The sequence below is a fragment of the Oryctolagus cuniculus genome, chromosome 18, assembly GCF_964237555.1.
Source record: "Oryctolagus cuniculus chromosome 18, mOryCun1.1, whole genome shotgun sequence".
Lineage (NCBI taxonomy): Eukaryota > Metazoa > Chordata > Mammalia > Lagomorpha > Leporidae > Oryctolagus > Oryctolagus cuniculus.
In genome coordinates, this window is record NC_091449.1 from 15,320,480 (window position 1) to 15,327,454 (window position 6,975).

Below are 6,975 nucleotides of genomic sequence, written 5' to 3' on the forward strand. Positions count from 1 at the left end.
GGAAAGAACTGGCCCACAGCAGAGTTGGGAGATCAGACTGGAAAACCCCTCCAGGGAGAGACCTGGGCTTTGGGCTTTAGCTCGCTCCTTCTTGTGGCTGCTCTGGACTCTGAAGCCCTTGCCCAGTGCCAGGCAGCGCCAGGAAGCGGCCGCTCGGGGCAGAGGGCAGGGACTGGCAGGAGCGCTTGGTCCCTTGGGCTCCCAGAGCCAGGAAGCCGAGGTGCCAAGCCAGAGCACTGTGGCCTGGGCATGCTCTGTAGAGCGGGGCGGGGGCTGCAGTGGGGTTCCTGCACAGGAAGAGGGAGCAGCACCCACACTGCCTCGGCCTGCCCTGCTGCCTCCTTGGGGATGATTCGGTTGCCCACAACACAGGGGTCTCCCAGTGGGAGCTGGGGCAACTGTAGAGGCTGACTCAGTGCTTCTGTGACTGAGGGAGCCAGGACCCCCGCCCCACCTCAGGACCCCAGGGTTGTTGGTCCTCAGCAGACCTACCACGTGGAGGTGAAGTCAGAGGCGGGGCTGCATGCAAAGGAAGCAGGAAGGATAGAGGACGCAGGCGGGAGGATGAGGGGTCCGGCTTTATTTCTTTATATGTTGGGGGGAGGATGGTTGTGTTTTTGTAGGGTGTTTTTTGTTTTGTTTTTTTTTTCTTTTCTTTTTCCTTTTTTGCCATTACTGAGCTTTATTTTCTTATGCTAGAGGACGCACGCCCAAGCTCAGACTGGCCGAGTGTGGGGCACCCTATTCACAGTCAGAGCCTCCTTTAAGCCTGGGGGTACAGGTACTCTGCTAGGTCATCGGGCTCCTCGTCCTCGAACAAGCTGTACATGCGCACGAGCTCCCCGACATCATGGGGCAGCGAAGCCCAGGGTGCAGAGGAGTCCAGATGGATATTGTGCAGATCAGCGGGCAGCGGGTCCTCAGCAGCCTCGGGCCCTGTGCCTGGGAGCCCCGTGGCCCTGCTCTTCCTGAGCGGGCACGCTGAGCTCCAAGCCTGTTGGCGGCGGCCTTGGCGGAGACAGTGGAGGTGGAGGAGGAGGAGGCTGAGGTGTGGACTCGCTGGGCTGGTGGGAATGGCCCTTTCGCTGCAGTTTTTTTGCTTGGCGTGCTGATTTTTAAACCAGGTCTGGGGAGGAAGGGAGGGAACAGGTTACTCCAGGGGCAAGGACCCCAGGGAGACCCCATGGGCCTCAGAAGCTCGGGGTCCTTGTGGCGTGGGCACGCTGGGCTCAAGCCTCTTTCTCAAATGCTGTGCAGGGCCCGGGAGGGAGCCGCAGGCATCAGGTAAAGGGGAGGGGGCCGAGCAGCCTCTGCGCTGCTCCCAAGCGATCCTCTGCAGCAGAACCTAGAATTTTCCGCGCTAGGCTTTGCACCACAAAGGCTCAAGTTCTGGGAGCTCGGTCTCTAAGGACACAGCACTGAGAGGTGGGGAAACCCTCAGAGGGGAGGCCTGGTGGGGTCATCTGGCCAAGGGGTCGCGTGGCCGCCGTGTGCCCTAGAGGCAGTGAACCGGCCGATGGAAGACACCTCTCTCTGCCTCTAACTCATTCAAAGAGATAAATAAATCTTTAAATAAAAATTCTGTCTCATTGTCTCTCATCCAATACATTTAAAGAAATACAATTTGGAAATGCACTCCGTGTACACACGTGTTTGCTCCGCCTGCGCGGGTGGCTCTCGGCTGGCTCCTGGGTGTGGCGCCATCCACCAGGCTTGGTCCTGGCCACCACCGCCAGCTGGATCAGACTTGAACTCTTGTGCCCACAACCGCAACCGCAATGCAGCTGCGAGCGCCCCGCCCGGGGGAGTCTTTCTTGTCAAGTGCCCACGCGCAGGAAGTTCGGGACAAGTCCCGGGGCAGCCTCTGCCTGCCAGCCTCGCGGGGACTGCGAAGCACAGCGTGCGCATTGGCCATTGCCCTGAGCAGCCAGCGCAGTGGTGACCACAGCAAGTGAGTGTGCGGCGCGGAGGGCGCGGGGCTCAGGACATACCTTGGTCACATACGCATCCAGATGAAGCTAGGACGCTAACTCTTTGACTCGGCTCCAATCTGGGCAGCGGCTGGTTTCTAAAACAGCTTGCAGCATCCCCAGCTGGTCGGGGGTAAAGTCCTTGTGGCTGCGGTGAAAAGACCTGGGCGCTGCAGAGGGAACAGCAACAAAGGGCTTTGGTTTCCTTTAACAAGAATCCATTGGAGTTCCTGATGCAGGCCTGTGGGGGTTACCCGGTAGACATCAGCGCTCTCAGATTGTCTCCTCTTTTGCTGGTTCTCGCAAAGAATTTGTGAAAATGCATCTTGTAAGGCAGAGCTTGAACTTCAGGAGGCGAAGATGTCCTGCTGCCACACAAACAAACATAAAAAAAAACCCACACACAAACACACACAAGACAGACACACACACAGAGACACACAGATGCACACACAAAGACACACAGACACACACACACATATACACATAGATACACACAAACAGAAAGACACACACACATATATACATAGACATACATAGATTCATACACAGCCACACACACACACAGATGCACCCACATACCCACCTCCACACCCATATACACACATTCATACATACATACACATGCCTACATACATACACACTGAGACACACCCATCCCCCCACATACATTCAAACACATACATGCGTACATACACAACCAGACACACCCACTCCCAAATACATACATACTTACACATACATGCATACACACATGCATACACACATATATATGCACACATGTACACACATACATGCATGCATACGTACCCACACACCCACACACTCACACCCACACACTCACACCCACACCCACACACTGAAGGCAAGTGCCAAGCATGCAGTTTTATCCCAGCTCTTGAGAGAGAGACACACACACAGGGAGAGAAAAACTGCATAGGGCTTTGGAGGAAGCCCTCAGCCATGGAAGGGATGGAAAGAGATGGAGAAAGAGCCCAGTTCTGACCATTGTGGCCACCTGGGGAATGAACCAGTGGATTGAAGACCTTTCTCTATCTCCTTCTCACTGTCTCTCTCTCTGTCTCTCTCTCGCTGTCACTCTGCCTTTCAAATAAATGAATCTTTTTTTTTTTTTTGACAGGCAGAGTGGACAGTGAGAGAGAGAGAGAGAGAGACAGAGAGAAAGGTCTCCCTTTTGCCATTGGTTCACCCTCCAATGGCTGTCAAGGCTGGCGCGCTACAGCTGGCGCACCACGCTGATCTGAAGCCAGGATCCAGGTGCTTCTCCTGGTCTCCCATGCAGGTGCAGGGCCCAAGCACTTGGGCCATCCTCCTCTGCACTCCTGGGCCATAGCAGAGAGCTGGCCTGGAAGGGGGGCAACCGTGACAGAATCCAGCACCCCGACCAGGACTAGAACCCCGTGTTCTGGTGCCACAAGGTGGAGGATTAGCCTATGGAGCCACGACGCTGGCTCAAATAAATAAATCTTAAAAAAAAAGTTTGTTGCCCTTGAATATTTCAGTTGGAATTGTGTAAGCTGAGCCCCTTGAGAAATCTGATGCGTTAGCTGCTATTTCTGTCCTAGGCACTCACCAGACACCTTTCCCCTTGAACACCGGTGGGGCTGGCTGTCCACTGCAGGCTTCGTCTTCCACATCGTCTTGTCCCCTCTGAAAGCAAAGTGTGCATGTGTGCTCTGCTGATATTGCTTTCTTTTTAAAACATATTATAGGGCTGGTGTTGTGTCACCGCCATCTGTGTGTCACCAGCATCCCGTATGAACACAGGTTCTAGTCTCAGCTGCTCCACTTCTGATCCAGGTGCCCACTAATGCACCTGGGAAAGTAGCAGAAGATGGCCCATGGGTTTGGGCCTCTGCACCCATGGAGAAGACCTGGATAGAGCTCCAGGTTCAGGGCTTCAGTCTGCCCCAGCTCTGCTGTTGTGGCCATTTGGAGAGTAAACCAGCAGATGGAAGATCTCTCTCCTTCTCTTTCCTTGCCCCCATTCATCTAACTTAGCCTTTCAAATAAATATTTTCTAAAATTGTATGAGTGTTGTTAATTTTAAATGTACACCACAAAAATTGTGAGGAGTTTCCATATACCCCAGCTGGCTGCCCCATTAATATCTCCTATTAGTGTGTCTGTCACACATGAGCCATACAGAGCTGCCCCATTTTTTTAACCCAGGACCAGATGGATTCACTGCTGAATTCTACCAGACATTTAAAGAAAAATAAGCTGAATTCTCCTCAAACTATTCAGAACAATCGAAAAAGAGGGAATCCTCCCAAATTCGTTCTATGAAGCCAGCATCACCCTAATCCCTAAGCCTGAAAAAGATGCAGCATTGAAAGAAGGTTACAGACCAATATCCCTGATGAACATAGACGCAAAATCCTCAATAAAATTCTGGCCAATAGAATACAACAACACATCAGAAAGATCATCCACCCAGACCAAGTGGGATTTATCCCTGGTATGCAGGGATGGTTCAATGTGTGCAAATCAATGTGATACACCACATTAACAGACTGCAGAAGAAAAACCATATGATTTTCTCAATAGATGCAGAGAAAGCATTTGATAAAATACAACACCTTTCATGATGAAAACTCTAAGCAAATTGGGTATAGAAGGAACATTCCTCAATATAATCAAAGCAATTTATCAAAAACCCATGGCCAGCATCCTATTGAATGGGGAAAGGTTGAAAGCATTTCCACTGAGATCTGGTACCAGACAGGGATGCTCACTCTCACCACTGCTGATAAAATATAGTTCTGGATGTTTTAGCCAGAGCCAGTAGGCAAGAAAAATAAATTAAAGGGATACAAATTGGGAAGAAAGAAGTCAAACTATCCCTCTTTGCAGATGATATGATTCTTTATTAGGGGGATCCAAAGAATTCTACTGAGAGACTATCGGAACTCATAGAAGAGTTTGGCAAAGCAGCAGGATATAAAATCAATGCCAAAAGTCCCATGCCTTTTTATACACAGGCAATGCCATGGCTGAGAAAGAACTTTTTTTTTGACAGGCAGAGTGGATAGTGAGAGAGAGAGAGAGAGCAAGGTCTTCCTTTTTGCCGTTGTTTCACCCTCCAATGGCCGCCACAGCCAGTGCGCTGCAGCCGGCGCACCTCGATGATCTGAAGCCAGGAGCCACGTGCTTCTCTTGGTCTCCCATGCGGGTGCAGGGTCCAAGGACTTGGGCCATCCTCCTCTGCACCCCTGGGCCATAGCAGAGAGCTGGCATGGAAGGGGGGCAACAGGGACAGAATCCAGCACCCCGACCGGGAATAGAACCCAGTGTGCCGGTGCCGCTGGCAGAGGATGAGCCTATAGAGCCGCAGCACCGGCTGAGAAAGAACTTCTAAGATCAATCCCATTCACAATAACCTCAAAACCAATCAAATACCTTGGAATAAACTTAACCAAAGACGTTAAAGAACTCTAGAATGAGAACTGCAAAATCTTAAAGAAAGAAATAGAAGAGGATACCAAAAAATGGAAGAATATTCCATGCTCATGGATTGGAAGAATCAATATCATCAAAATGTCCATTCTCCTAATTGCTAAGGTTTCCACGACCTTATGGGGGAGAGATGTGCTCTCACAAATGCCAGAGGTCCTTACTATGGATCACAGATCTCCACAAGCCAACAGCTTTAATGGAGATCCTACAAGTAAGATTCACCCCAATTCTAGTGGCCACTGCTCACCTCATACAAAAGCCAGGCCCAATCCCCACTGAATGGGAAAAAACAGGAAGCATCTGGGTAGAGCAGTGGCCAATATTACAACCCAAACTTGGCATCCTTAGAGAACTGGTACAGGAACAATTGGAAAAGGGACACATAGAGCCCTCCACTAGCCCTCACAACATGCCCATGTTTGTGACACCAAAGAAATGGAAAATATAGGCTACTACAGGATTTGAGAGCCATCAACAAAATCATAAAAAAGATGGTTGGCGTTATAACAATTCCACTTCTTGACTGGAAAAAGAGAAAGTGGGGATGACTTCACTGCAGTTATCGTAACCTCAAGGAATAACTGATTCCACCTAGAGCCAGTTCCCCAGACACCAGCCAGAGGAGCCTGTTAAAATACTCAGATTCCAGGCTGGCATTCCCCATCCAGGGGCCATTCCTAACGGATACCACATAGTTACCATTGATATCAAAGATTGTTTCTTTTCCATTCCCATCACAGAGCAGGATAAGGCCTACTTCGCCTTTACAGCATGGAAGCCCAATTTCCAGCTCCCTGCAAAAAGATTTAAGTGGACAGTACTCCCACAAGGCATGAAAAATAGCCTGGCCATTTGCCAAAAATATGTTTCTCATGTGACCAGCACACTTAAAGATCAGTGCTTGGTCATACATTATGTGGATGATATCTTACTTGCTCACAAAAATGCAGCAACTCTGAATGCCTGTCTAAGTGATACAGTAAGAAATTTACAATTCTTGGGTTTGTCTATTGCCACAGAAAAGGTACAACATTTTCTTCCCTTTCAATTCTTGGGTTATCAAATCTCCTCCCATGTATCTCCAATGGGCCCAAACCTAGAAGTCAAGTATAAATACTCACTTAATGAACATCAGCAACTATGTGGCCAAATCAATTGGCTGAAGCCTTTCCTTCCCCTAACACCTGCAGAGCTTAGACCACTATATGATTTACTAAGGGGAACAGCCCTTCTTCAAATATCACATTGACAGGAGCAGCCAAATCCAATATAGAAAAGATCAACACCCAGTTATCAAGTTTAAAAACCTTTAGATATGACCCTCCGGTGCCTCTACTTGCCATAGCCATATATACCCTCAAGGCCCCCTTAGGAGTTATTTGGCAACAAAATGGACCACTTTTTTGGGTGCACATAGCCTGGAGTGAGTGTTGTAAAGTAGTTAACAAAGTAGATGCCATCCTTATGATGGGACTTAAATTAAGATATTATGCCAATAAGATATTTAACACAGAGCCAGACATAG